General features: G+C 43.9%; 1 non-coding gene across 1 annotated transcript; it reads left to right on the top strand.

Moving 5' to 3' along the window:
• Window positions 1-13,092: 13,092 nt before the first annotated feature.
• On the top strand, window positions 13,093-13,163 carry trnag-gcc (transfer RNA glycine (anticodon GCC)). The gene has a single exon. It is a non-coding gene; the product is annotated as a tRNA-Gly (tRNA).
• Window positions 13,164-13,482: the final 319 nt, after the last annotated feature.

The raw sequence follows: 13,482 nt of genomic DNA on the forward strand, positions 1-13,482 counted from the left end.
ACGCACCTTTGAAAGGATATATTGGCTGTGGAGTGAGTGCAGCGTCGATTTACTAGAATGTTACCTGGACCCCAAGGGTTAAAATACGCGGAGAGATTACACAAACTAGGGTTTACCTCGAATTTAGTCGATTAAGGGCTGATTTGATCGAACTTTTCAAAATATTAAGGGGAACTGATGGAGTAGATAGAGAAAAACTATTTCCGCCGGTTGTGGTGTCTAGGACTAAGGGACATAGCCTAAATATTAGGGTCAGGACTTTCAGGAGTGAAGTTGGGAAACACCTCTGCAAGCAAAGGGAGGTGGAAGTTTGGAACTCTCTTCCGCAAACGGCAGTTGATGCGAGCTCAATTGTTAATTTTAAACCTGAGATTGATCGATTTTTGTTAACTGAAGTTATTAAGCGATCCGGGGCTAAAGCGATTATATGGAGTTCGGTCACATATCAGCCATGATCTGTTTGAATTGCGGAACAGGCTCGAGGGGAGAAATGGCATACTTATATTCCTCAGCTCCTCATTGGTGAGAATGATTCTGCATTGGCCGGAAATCGAACCAAAGTCTCCCGCATAAGAGGTGAGAATTCGACCCCTGCACAACCAATGCGCGCGTTCTTAATAGCGGCAAGTGTCCATTTGGAATCCGATCTGAACGAACATGCTGTTTGCAGCTGCGGTGGCCGAGTGTTTAAAGCGTTGGACTCAAAATTCAATTGAGGTTTTCCTGCGCAGGTTTGAATTCTGCTCGCAGAGCAACTGTTTAAAGATCACTTCAGTGCTGAAATAGATTAATTGGAGTTAATTGATCTCATTTATCTCTCTCCCAGAATGAGAGATTCGACAGCGTGGCCGGTGCTTTTAATTAGTGTCAGATCTTCTCTTGCAAGATTTCAAGACCAGACCAGGAATCTCTCCCAATCAGGAACTTAAATTCTGCTCGTTTGCAAAACCTGACATTTCCACTCTTCATTTTCTTTGCCTGCATCTCTCTATCTCTCCCTGTCTCTGTCTTTTGTCTCTCTGTGTTGTCCCCGATGGACTTCTCAGGCTTCGTTGAACGGCGAGAGCTGATCTAACCGGCAATAATATCAGAGAATGTGAAAGAAAAAAAAGACGGAGACAGTAGGAAAAGTAAAGGTGCAACCCAGCTGATAAATTCGTAGCTAATGTATGCACATTCATGGATCTTCGCTCTCATAGTGAATGAAAGCAACAATTTGAGTAAAGTGTACTTATGGTGGAGTGTAAACTATGACGATGCCGAGACAGACGACAATGTAGTTTCAGAGTAATTCATTCTGTAAAGTGTTACTTGATAATACAAGTCGTACATTCAAAACAAATTTGATATTGTTGAAATGATATAATTAGTGCAGAACCTGACATTGTTCTACATCGTATATCGTACAAGAAAGCGGAATTGTATGGACAGAGAGCTCTGAAAGGATGGCGGATCGGCTGCGTCGCAGCGAAATTTTACAGTGACTGCACGGCTCTGTTGCGAGTTGATCTTTGGGTCTGATTTTCTCTCAGGGAGTTTCATTGGTTCAAATCCCGGATGAGCCCAGTTGTGTCCCCATTTTTAGTCAAAGATCACCAATTGGCTTCTCATTTCCTTTCAGCGGTGCAGAAGGCAGATTTGACTTATCTCCAGCCGAGCATGTTTGAGCACCAGAGGAGAGAATGCAGAGGGTATGTCCACGAAAGACACGTGGATGAAATGAAGATAATCTTTCAAGAAGTTGTACAGATTGAAGCCGGCACATGAATTTATCCCAATTCAGGCGATTTCATGGGTACAGATACAAAAGGTAAAGGAAGCTGCATTGGACTGCAACCAAACCCCTGGTTTCCCACCGGCAGGCGAGGGTTCTACACTGAACCACCAATGCACGCATGGCTGCAGTCTGCACGTGTAGCGTTGGATAAAAGTCTGGAACATGCAGTCTGGTGGAGTTCCTGTGATGAGCCTGCGCAGTCTGCTCTGCAGCCGCGTGCAATCCGTGGGTGACCAAACGAGTGGGTCAAGCATGGTCTTGAAATTGACTGAGATTCGAAATCACTTCACACCGCCACTGTGAAATGGTCAAATAAATAACAGCTGTAGTTTCCAAGCAATGTTTACTTCTCTCAGAAATAAAGTTATAATCCAGCCCTATGTGCATCTCACGACATGAGACGAATTTCCTTTAAGCTGCAGCTTAAATTCTGCTCAATCACAGAGTTGGAAATTTAGACTATTTTTCTTTGCATGTATCTCTCTATCTCTGTCTGCGTTTCTTCACTTTCGGTGTTGCTCCCTAATTGACTTATCAGGCTTCCTTCAACGGCCAGGTCTGGAAACCCGGGATGGGAAAAGGCTGTCGGTTCTTCGTCCAACTGTTGGATTTCGATGGGATGAGTTTTGCTATTTTCAGTCTCCGTTTTCGGGAAATATAAACCAAGATGGGTTTTCACCTCCTCGGGTCCCGACACCTTCGGGTAATGGGAATGAACCCGATCTGTCGTTCGGTCTTAATATCTGTATTCTCATTGTTTAACAATGAAATTACGGGGTTACATTTATTTTCAGGACACATTTTAGAAATTAACACATAACAGACTTATTCAAAAACTAGAAGCACGTGGGATTAAAGGGCCGGTGGTCACGTGGCTGAGGGATAGGAGGCAGAGATGAGTGGTGAACGGATGTTTTTCTGACTGGGGAGAAATATGCAGTGGAATCCCCCAGGGGTCGGTATTAGGGCTATTGCTTTTCTTGTTATATATAAATGACTGGGATGTGGGAATAGGGAGTACAATTTCGAAGTTTGCGGATGATACATAACTTGGCAACGTAGTAAATCGTGAGCAAGTTAATAGCAGACTTCAGGATGAGGTGCACAGACTGGTGAAATTGGCGGTCACGTGACAGATTTAACGCCGATCAGTGTGAAGTGATGCACTTTTGGAAGAAGAACATGGAGAGGCAGTATAATCCAAATGGAACAATTTATGGGGGGTTCCAAGAGCAGAGGGACCTGAGGGTTCATATTCATAAAACAAGGCAAGTTGATGAGGTGGTTAAGAAAGCGTATGGGATTCTTGGCTTTGTAAACAGGGGCATTGAATACAAAAAAAAAGGAAATTATACTAATCCTTACAATCAGTGGTTAGGCCTCAGCTGGAGTATATTGTACAGATCTGGGCACCACACTTTAGGATAAAAAGGCATTGAAGAGGATTCAGAGCAGGTTGACCTGGATGTTACCAGGGATGAGGGACTTCAGTTATATGGAGAGATTGGAGAAGCTGGGATTATTCTCCTGACAGCAGAGATGATTAACGGGAGACCTAACAGAGATATTCAAAATTATGAGGGGTTTTGAAAGAGCAAGTAGGGAGAAAATGTTTCCTCTGGCAAGTGGGTCGGTAAACAGAGGTCACACATTTAAAATAATTGGCAAAAGAACTAGAGGGGAATTGAGAAGAATTATTTTCACACAGAGGGTTTGTTAAGATCAGGAACGCACTTCCTGAAAGGGTGGTGAAAGCCGATTCCATGGGATCATTCAAAAGGCAATTGGACATAATTGAAGAGGACGAATTTGCAGGGTTATGGGGAAAAATCTGGGGTGTGGGTCTAATTTGGACAGGTCTTCGAAAAAGCCGACACTGGCACGACGGCCGAATGGCCTCCTTCTGTGCTGTAAGATTCTATGATTCTATGATTACCTTCTGAATCATTGCAATTGAAGTTATTCAGTGTTGAGCAACGAAGAAAATTATAACCGTGATATTCTGCTTCTCCATTCCCTTATGAATATCGCAGATTATAATGTCCAGGCGGGGATGGGACTGAATGGGGGATAGAGTGCGGAGATTGGAATTTAATCCGAGCAGAATGAACTTGGTCTCATCAGTTTTTGTTATTATTCCTACCAGTTGCCTGAAGCAGGTGGTGAACCGTTTTCTCGAGAGAGGATCGTCATTTCAGTTCAGAAGGAAAAAGGTATAAAGAAAATCGGGTAAAACGCACAGAGAATGATCCGGGACTTACAGCACATCCATTTTTAACAGACACAGACACGCAATGATCCGGACATAAATCATAATTATGGTACATACGTTTCTCTTACGATGACCATAAGATTTACTCTTTTTACAATGACACCAATCTTCAATCTGATACTTCGCGACCATACAATCTCAACATCTTCCTGGAAGGAACTGCAGCTGATTTCAGCAAACAATGCACAACCCTCCGTCTGCCGTTTCGAGAAGGATGGGACTTGAACCAGACATTCTTTCACGAATGAGAGGAACAAAACTTAAACACAATAACGACGAAGATGGGATTTGAACCCACGCTTGCAGAGCATTATAGATTAGCAGGTCATCGCCTTAACCTCTCCACCACCTCGTCGCATGGAGAAATGCGTGAAAGAACCTTTATTCAAAATGAAAATACTGACTCTGTTGCCAACCTGAAGCAGAAACTTTAAATGTGCGTATCCTCAGCAGGTCAGGCAGAATCTTTAGACATAGAAACAGAATTAACGTTTCAGGTCGATGACCAGCACATGAGTATTCGAACTCACTCAACTTGCGCCTTGTCGATGGTTGAACGGCTTTAGGGAATTCGAAGGTGAGTCACTTGGCGCAGAATATCCAGCCTCTGTGGCTGGTCCAGTTATGTTTCTGGTTAATGGTGACCACCAGTATGTTGATGGTGGGGGATTCGGCGATGTTAATACCGAATCCCCACAGAAGAGATTTACTGTAAAGATTCCAGGGATGAGGGGCATAAGTTTCATGGATAGATTGGAGAAGCTGGGGTTGTTCTGCTTGGAACAGAGACGGTTACGAGGAGATTTAATAGAGGTATTCAAAATCATGAAGGATCGAGACAGAGTCGATAGAGAGAAACTGTTCCTATCAAAAACCAAAGAACATAGATTTAAGGTGTTTGGCAAAAGAACCAAAGGTGACATGAGGAAAAACTTTTCTGCACAGCGAGTGTTTAGGATCTGGAATACTCCGCCCGAGGGGGTGGTGGAGGCAGATTCAATCATGGTCTTCAATAAGGAACTGGATAAGTATTTGAAACGAAAGAAAATACAGGGCTACACGGATAGGGTGGGGGAGTGGGTCTATCTGGATTGCACTGGCAGATTGTCGGCACGGACTCGATGTGCCGAATGGCCTCTTTTCGTGCTGTGACCTTTCCATGATTCTATTCTATGTGTCGGGGGCGATGCAAAGCGACCGGAGCGTGACGTAAATCGACCTGCTCATGTCCATTCCCTGATAATAAATCCTAGTGTGATGTAAAGAAGAAATTCATAATTGTGGTCCATATCTTTTATATTATACTGACTATAAGAGGTACTCGGTTCACCAGGGCGCCATTGTGCACATTGATTGATACTTCACCGAGATCACACCTTACAGTCCCAACACCTCCGTCTCAGAAACAGTTGGGTGGCAATCCAGACTTTGCTGAATTTTACAAACAGGTGTAAACCAGCAATGCGGAAAAACACTTCTTATTAAAGAAGGGTTTTTGGTGTGGCGGCCAAAATGAAAAACTCGACAAATTCTGGCAGCAGTAAGATTCGAACAAAAAAAATTCAGAGATGGAAGCTCGCATCTTCGACAGTAAAGTTGCTCAAACACATGACAAACCTTTTAATTCTGATTACAAAGGTCATGCATCTGAAACGTTCCCTCTGGTTCTTTCTCCACAGGTGCTGCCTGACCTGCTCAGCGTTTTCAGCATTTTCTGTTTTCATTTTTGTGATTTCACAATGGCCGTTTTCCTGAAAACACCCAATTTGACCCAAGGACGCAGCTCGCACTTTACTTTCCTCACGCGCTTAAAGTCTGCCGTTTCCGAACAAAATTCCCCTCTTCGCCGAGCTTTCAAAGGACCTTTCGCTCACGGCCAATCTCCTGTAATCGACACATTTTCACCATTGCCGCTCTTCTCATTTCTCCTCATTCCTTTTGAATCAGATATTTCCACAGACCTATTAAGATCAAGCGGAACATTTCCGACTTTACTGCACCGCCCAGATTGCCAAAAGTGCACCTTTCAGCCGTCATTCGTAGCTATGTCGCGCCGCCCGTCTCTCCCGCACATCAACTGCTCGGGGAAAAGCTCCAACGACCATGAAAACAAATCCCAGTTCTTCAGTTAACATCCCCCGTGTCACAAGATACCCCATGGAAATTCCACGGAAAACTATGCCGCTGTCCTTCGGAATGCCAGACCTGCTTTCTTTGTGCTTGTCTCTGGAACAGTCACGCAGGTGGAAATGTTTCAAGGCACAAATGAACGGGCCATGTGCCCCCGAGGAACAGCGGTCGATATCGAGCAAACATAAAGGCGTAAGAATGTGAAGGTGAATGTTAGAGTAGCAAGGCCGCAGTAAAGTCTCAATGAAATGGACCATTATTGTGGAAGGAAGAAAAAGCTGGAAGAAGCGGCGGGTCTGAATTTTGGATCATCCAGCAGAGACACATGAGGGAATAAAAACAGGATACAGATAAAGGTGCTGGAGGCAGAAAGAAAAAGAACGAAATAAGAGGAATGAAAAGAGAGTGACTTAATTGAGAGCGAAGAGACATTAATGTGTAGACATTGGCTGCAGCAGCTGGGTTGCCCCTTTATTTTCCTACCGTCTCAATCTTTCTTTAACCTTCTCTGCTGGTGTTGCAGGATCGATCAGCCAACGCCGTTCAAGGAAGCCTGAGAAGTCCATCAGGGGACAACACAAGAGACAGAGACAGGGAGAGATAGAGAAATACATGCAAAGAAAATAAGGATTATCAATAGAATCATACAATCATAAAATGGTTACAGCATAGGAGGCGATTCGGTCCATCGAGCCCGCGCTGGCTCATTGTAAGACCGATCCAGTTAGTCCCATTCCCCCGCCACTTCCCGGTAGCCCTGCATTTATTTCCCTTCAAGTATTTATCCAATTCCTTTTTGAAAGTCACGACTGAATCTGCTTCCATCACCCTTTCAGGCAGCGCATTCCAGATTATAAATACTCACTGGGTAAAAAAAGTGTTTCCTCATGTCGCCTTTGGTTCTTTTGCCAATCACCTTAAATCTGTGTCCTCTGGTTCTCGATCCTTCTGTCAATGGGAACAGTTTCTCTTTATTTACTTTATCTAAACCCTTCATGATTTTGAACACTTCTATCAAATCTCCTCTTAACCTTCTCTGCTCGAAGGAGAACTGCCCCAGCACGGGGTAAATGCGGTCAATTAGCTTCAATTCATATATTTGTGCATTAAACAGCTCTTTAAACATGACTGTGACATTATGGTAGCGCGGCCACGCGGTCTAAGGTGTTACATTTAATTTCTATGGAGGCGTGGGTTTGAATCCCAATGCTCTTAGAATTTCTGCCAATGTTTATTTTGACCTGTTCACAGAAAACCCGAATGTAGTGCGATGGAGCAGAGGATGTGAAAGAAGCTGAAAGTGAAAGTGCAGATATTATTTTCATCACGGGGACAGGACACGTTCCCACAGGTGAGGGCCTCTCTCCTTAATATTCCTTCCAGCAGAGTGGGACGGGTGATCAAAGTGACCGGGCTCTTGCGGCGCGATCAGTCAGTGGGCGGTCCTTATATGACAGTCCAGGGTCGGGAAATGGCGAGGTTGTTAGTTGACTCTCATCGAGATCAACCAATCCTTTTCTTTGTGAACATTTCGAACGGAGTAGAATGTGCAATTTGTGTGTTACAAAATGCATCTAGTTATTTGTTCAGCCATGTGGTTCCTCCGGCCTACGCTGTTGCAAAAACAGATGAGATGTTTAATTTTATTAGTTTACAGGAAGGAGGCTGCGGAATTGGAGCCACAAACCATGATTTTGATCCATCTACAAATTATGGGATTTAACTGGAGCTTTAAACCAGCGTGTTAGACCGCTCAGTCACGATTACTTGAATTCTTGCGATTTTCAGGTTATTTCCCTTCTTTGATGAACATTCGTGATCCTGTTGTGGTTTTGCTGCAAAGTTCTAATTCCCACCACCAAAATTGAGCCCTCAACTTCAACGGTAGTCAAATTGGAATCCACAACTTTGGAGCTGGTGATTTGAAGTCCAACGTGCGACCCATTGCGCCACAAATCGGCTATCGATTATGTGATTTCACATTACCCATTTGCTGCTTATGATTTTTTGCTGCGGTGGAGCAAGTGGTTCGAAAGCTCAGTGGGGATTCACAGCAGCTCCTGAGAAATCTACACAGCGACGGTTTCTCCAATGCCTAGTGATCTGTCTGTCTGTCTGTCTCTCTCTATTCGTCTTGCTCTCTCTCGCTTTCATTCTTGAGCTCTTACTCTCCCCGTTTATTTCAAGAAGGCTGGAATACAAAGGGGCGGAAGTTATGTTACAGCTGCACAGAGCTCTGGTGAGACCCCATCTGGAGGACATCATTCAGTTCTGGGCACCCCACCTCAGGAAGGATGTGTTAACCTGGAGGCTCGAGGGGCTGAATGGCCGATTCCTGTTCCTATGCTCCAATAAATGAAAACATAATTCAAGTATAGAGACCCTAATGTATAAGGGTATCCGTTCACCACGACTCTCTGCCTCCCATTCCTGAGCCAATTAGGTGCCCACGTTACCACAGGTCCTTTAATTCCACGTGCTTCTAGTTTTCGCATAAGTCTGTTACGTGTTAATTTCTAAAATGCTCCTGAATATAGCTGTAACCCCGTAATTTTATACTTAAGCAATAAGAATACGGATGTTCCGACCGAGCGATAGATTGGGTTCATTCCCATTACCCGGAGGTGACGGGACTGAGGAGGTGAAATCCCATCTGGGTTTATATTTTCCGAAAACGGAGACGGAAAATAGCAAAGATCATCCCGTCGAAATCCAACAATTGGACTGAAGATCCGACAGTCGTTTCCATCCCCGGTTTCCAGACCTGGCCGTTCAAGGAAGCCTGATAAGAGAGAGAAGAAACGTAGACAGCGATAGAGAGATGCATGCAAAGAAATAAAATAGTATAAATCTCCAAATTCTGTGATTGAGCAGAATTTAAGGTACAGTTTTTTTGAAATTCTGTCTCAAGTCGTGAAATCTTAAAGGTGAACATTGGGCTGGATTATCCCTTAACCTCTGAGAGAAGTAAACACTGCCTGGTAATTACAGCTCTTATTTATTTGACTGTTTCACAATCGTCGTGTAAGCTGGTTTCGAACCCCCAGTGAATTTCACGACCATGCTTAATCTATAAGTTAACACAAAGGCATCGCGCGGCTGTAGAGTCGATTGCGCAGGGTAATCACAGGAACTCTGCCAGAGTGCATGTTCTAGACATGTATCCAAAGCTACACGTGCTGCCTGCAGCCGTGTGTCCATTGGTGGTTCAGTGGTGGAACCCTCGCCTGCTGGTGGGAAACCAGGGGTTTGTTTCCAGGCCAATGCAGCATCCTTTACCTTTTTTGTTCTGCACCCATGAGATTGTCTGAATTGGGATAAATTCATGTGCCGGCTTCAATCTACAACTTCTTGAAAGATGATCTTCATTTCGTCTACTTGTGTTGCATGGACAAACCCTTTGCTTTCTTTCCTCTGGTGCTCAAACATGCTCTGCTGGAGATAAGTCAAAACTGCCTTCCACACCGCTGAAAAGATGTAAGAAGCCAATTGGTGATTTTTGACTAAAAATGGGGACATAACAGGGCTCATTCGGAATTTTGAACGATTCGAACTTCCTGAGCGACATTCAGACCCAAAGACCAACAAGCAACAGAGCCGTGCAGTCGCTGTAAAATTTCGCTGCCATGCAGCCGTTCCGCCATCCTTTCAGAAGGCTCTGTCCATACAATCCCGCTTTCTTCTACGATGCACGATGTAGAGCAATATCAGGTTCCACACTGATCATTTCATATCAACAATATTTCTCGCTTATTATCAAATTTGCTTTGAATGTAAGACTTGCATTATCAAGTAACACTTTGCAGAATGAATTGCTCTGAAACAACATAATCGTCTGTCTCGACATCGTCATAGTTTACATTCTACCATAAGTATAATTTACTCAAATTGCAGCTTTCAATCACCATGAGAGTAACATAAATGGACATATGCAGTGCCTGTACGCACGAATATTGGTGGCTCTGGGATAGAATTCTGGCCTCTGACACGGATTCGACGTTTCATGTTTTGCACCATATTAGGAAGATGAGTAAGCCATTTAGCCACTCGAGCCGGTTCCGCAATTCAGTGAGATCATGGCTGATCTGTGACCTAATTCCATATAACCGACTTCGCTCCGTATCCCTTAATACCACTGGTTAACGAAAAAATCTATCAGTCTCAGGTTTAAAATTAAAAATTAAGCTAACACTGTCGCTTGCAGAAGAGAGTTCCAAACTTCTACCCCCCTTTGCTTGTCGAAGTGTTAACTAATTTCACTCCTGAAATTCCTGACTCCAATTTTTAGGCCAGGTTCCCGAGTCCGAGACATCCGAACGAGCGGGAAGAGTTTCTCTCCATCAACACCAACAGTTCCCCGTAATATCTTGAAAACTTCAATCAAATCAGCCCTTATTCTACTAAATTCCAGGGAATACAACCCTAGTTTGTGTAATCTCCCCTCGTAATTTAACCCTTGGATTCCAGGTATCAATCGAGCAAAATTACACTGCACTACCTCCACGGCCAAAATATCCTTCCTCAGTTGCGGTGCCCAGAATTGAACATGGTACTCCAGGTGTGGTCTAACCAGAGCTTTGTATAGCTGTAGCATAATGTCTATCACCTTGCATTCTGGTCCTTTAGATATAAACGCTAGTTTTCCATTAGCCTTTTTGATTATTTTCTGTACCTGTCCATGACATTTTAATGATCTATGTATATGGACCGCTAAGTCCCTTTGGAACTCCACGGGTTCGAGCATTTCACCAGTTAGAACGTATTCTGATCAATGCTCTATAGGTCCAAGTTGGATGACCTCTCACTTACCTAAATTGAAATCCATTTGCCACAGTTTTGCCCATTCATTTATTATATTAAATACTCTCTGTAATGTTCTGCTTCCATCTACTTTGCTTACAGTGCTGCCCATTTTGGCGTCATCTGCACTTGTCGCTCTCGATCCCGTCATCTTATATCAATGAGACCGACTGCACTGGGGTAAATTCACATTCAGCTCCAATCTCCTCATCATATTGAGACATTTTTTTTTTCACCTGTGTTGTGCCTTGGAAATTTCCGCACTCTGTCCTCTGGAGCTCAAACATTCTCTGGATATAATTCAATTCCACCAACAGCAAAACTGAAAAGATATCGGAAGCGAATTGGTGACTTTTCACTAAAAGCACAGAAACATGAGGGGTCATGCGGGATTTGAAGCTGAGATCGCGCGCATATCACATAACACAACCCTCCAAGCGAAAATCATACCCCTGGACCAACAAACCACTGATGCTGAAGTCGTGGAGTCAGTTGAAAGGTGCGCTGCCTCCCACAGCCGATCGGCCATCCTTTCAGACCTCTTCTGTCCATCCAATCTCGTTTTCTGTTCCGGTGCACAGCAATATCAAGTTGTACATTAACTACTTCCAGTCACCAATATTAGTCTCCCTTTAACAAATTGGTTTCGACTGTACGACTTGAATTATGAAGTAAGACGTTTCAGAATTAGTTGCTCTGAAACTACATTTCTTGGGAGGAGACTGAGAGGTGCAGATAAACAGCAAAACCTTGGAGTGCATGTCCACAGATCCCAGAAGGCAGCAGAACAGCTAGATACGGTGGTTAAGAAGCCATAAAGAATATTCTCCTTTATTAGCCGAGGCATAGAATATAAGAGCAGGGGAGGTTCTGGTAGAAATTTATAAAACAATAGTTAGGCCACAGCAAGAATACTGCATACAGTTGTGGTCACCACATTACAGGAAAGATGTGATTGCACGAGAAAGGGTACAAAGGAGATTTAAGACAATGTTGCCAGAACTGGAGAATTTTAGCTATGAGATTAGATTGGATAGGCTGGGGTTGTTTGCTTTGGAACTGAGGAGGCTGTTGGGAGATTTAATTGAGGTGTATAACATTATGACGGGCCTCGATCGAGTGTATAGTAAGGACCTATTTCCCTTCGTAGGGAGGTCAATAATCAGGATACATCAATCTTAGGTAATCGGTAGAATGATTAGAGGGGAGTGAATGTTTTTTTCCATCCAGAGGGTGGTGGGTGTGGGGGTCGGAAAATCACTGCCAGAAAGGGTGGGAGAGGCGGAAACCCTCATCGCATTGAAAAATAAAAACTTCAATATGCAGTTGAAGATCCATAACCGACAAGATTAGGGACTAAACGCTGGAAAGTGAGATGAGGCTCGGTACCGATTTTTCGGCCGGCACAGGCACGATGTGCAGAATGGCTTCCTTCTTTGGCATAACTTTCTCGGATTCTATGATATAATTGCCGTCTGTCTCGGCATCGCGATAATATACACTCGACCAGAAGTATACTTTAATCAAATTGATGCTTTGTTTCACTGTGAGAGTGAAGAGACATAAGTGTGTAGACATTTGCTGCAGCAGCTGGATTGCACCTTTACTTTTCCAACCGTCTCAGTGCCATTTTTTTACCTTTCTCTGCTTGTGTTGCAGGTGAGATCAGCCTTCGCCGTTCAAGGAAGCCTGAGAAGCCCGTCGGGCACAACAGAGAGAGAAGAGACAGAGACAGGGAAAGATAGAGAGATGCATGCAAAGAAAATAAAGAGTATAAATGTCAGGTTTTGCAAACGACCAGAATTTAAGTTACAGATTGGGAGAGATTCCTTCTCGGGTCTTGAAATCTTGCAAGAGAAGATTGGACGCTCAATTAAAAGTATCTCTGATGCTGGGAGAGAGGTAAATGCGGTCAATTAACTCCAATTAATCTATTTGAGCATTGAAGAGATCTTGAAACAGTTGGGGGTTGCGAGCAGAATTCAAACCTCGGCAGGAAAACCCAAATGGGGTTTTGAGACCAACGCTTGAACCACTCGGCCATCGCAGCTGCAAACGGCATGTTCGTTTAGACAGCATTCCATATAGGAGCATGTAACTTCTCCAATAGCAAGCATTGGTGGTTCAGGGGTAGAATTCTCGCCTGCCACGCGGGAGACCCGGGTTCGATTCCCGGCCAATGCAAGATCGTTTTGCATTCTGCACCAATGAGCAACTTCGGAACAGGATTGTGGTATTTGGTCCGTCGAGCCTGTTCCGCAACTCAATGCGATCATGGCTGAGTTGTGACCGAAATCCCTGTATCCGCCTTAGTCCCATATCTCTAAATATCTTTGGTTAACAAAAATCGATAAATCACGGGTTTGAAATAAACAATTGAGCTCGCATCAACTGCTGTTTATGGAAGAGAGTTCCAAACTTCTCCAACACTTTGCTTGCAGAAGTTTTTCCTAACTTCACTCCTGAAAGTCTGACTCTAATGTTTAGCCTATGTCCCCAAGTC

This window comes from Heptranchias perlo, chromosome 20 (assembly GCF_035084215.1).
Source record: "Heptranchias perlo isolate sHepPer1 chromosome 20, sHepPer1.hap1, whole genome shotgun sequence".
Classification (NCBI taxonomy): domain Eukaryota; kingdom Metazoa; phylum Chordata; class Chondrichthyes; order Hexanchiformes; family Hexanchidae; genus Heptranchias; species Heptranchias perlo.